The following is a 1550-nucleotide window of genomic DNA, read 5'->3' on the forward strand; positions in this document are numbered from 1 at the left end:
AATTAGATAATTGATAATTTGCTTGTGTTTTTGTTTATTTGTTTAATTATTACTTTTTTTTTTTTTTTTTTTTATAGTATCAATGTGTTATATCACACTTCAGAGACTTGTTCTCTGAATTCACTGCTTTAGTGTAGGGAAAATACTTTGATATCAATAACAAAGCAAAATAATTAACAAATAAATAAATTAATTAATTAAGAAATGAATAATAACCACAATTATTGCATGTGTTTAGTATTCACAAAGATGTCTCTTCCAAAATATAGTAATATGTTTATACTTCTTTGTTTTTATTATATTTGTTATTCGTTCAGTCATTAGACAGTGACCTTGCTGGAGCAGTGCCTTCTAGAGTATATTTTGGCAACATTGCCATCCGCAGCATTGGTAATTACTTTAGCGATGGGTGGAAGGCAAAATAAACCAGGGTGAGATACGGTAGGTAACTAAGTGCTTCAATGTGTGATGAATGTATGCATGTGTAAATCTGGTACTTATTGTATTGGTCTCTTTTGCTGAACTGCTAGATTACTAGAAGTTACTTGATTGTAAAGAACCCAACGCTGGCTGTCAAGCATTAGAAGCACAAATAAAATCACAAAGACATGTGAAAATGCACATGCACAAACACACACAAACACACACACACACACACACACACACACATACACACACACACACACACATACATATATATGTATGCATTTATTAAAGTGTAACCTGTCACATGATGTGTAACATTAGAAGTATATTTTTTGCCCCTGTAGGTAATATCAGGTGACATGGAATACGTAAAATAATCAAACTTTTATCAAATTTCTTGGTGCTTAAATGTAATAATGAAATGAATATTAATTTTCAAAAGAAAAGTATTATTAGCTTAAAATGAAATTAAATAATACAAATTTCTCATTTATATATTTGCAATGAATAGAAGCTATCATTTTTTTCTTTTCAAAATTTTATCAATATAATTGCAAAGTCTATTGATAACTTATCTCTGCAAAATTTCATTTGTGAAATATTTTTCAGGAATCATAAGACCTTAATCCTGCACCTCCTATGTTAACTCCCTTTGTATCTCCCATTTACTCTCTTTGTCCCCTCTCTTTTTCTATACACTCTAGAATGTGACTGGAGAAATTAACTAACCAACCAGTGAACCAATGAACAATTATACAAAAGTGTAAAGTCAAGCAGTATGAGATGTGAATATAGATTTATTTAACCATGTTACTTCCTTGGGATGACAGCTGTTTCACAATCTTCTTCTTATAGCATTAATTTCAGTATGCAAGAAATCATATCCGCAAGTTTGCATTAATGTTATATAATGCTCAGCATTATATAATACAATTGTATATTCCCAAATCAAATTAATGCAATTAAATAAAGTAAGCTCATCAGATGTAGAGCCGAAACATATAAAAGATATAAAAGAAACATATATATATATATATATATATATGTATGTATGTATATATATATATATATATATATATATATATATATATATATATATATGTGTGTATATATATGTATATAAA

The sequence above is a fragment of the Octopus bimaculoides genome, chromosome 4, assembly GCF_046866305.1.
Source record: "Octopus bimaculoides isolate indiv1 chromosome 4, ASM4686630v1, whole genome shotgun sequence".
Classification (NCBI taxonomy): Eukaryota; Metazoa; Mollusca; class Cephalopoda; order Octopoda; family Octopodidae; genus Octopus; species Octopus bimaculoides.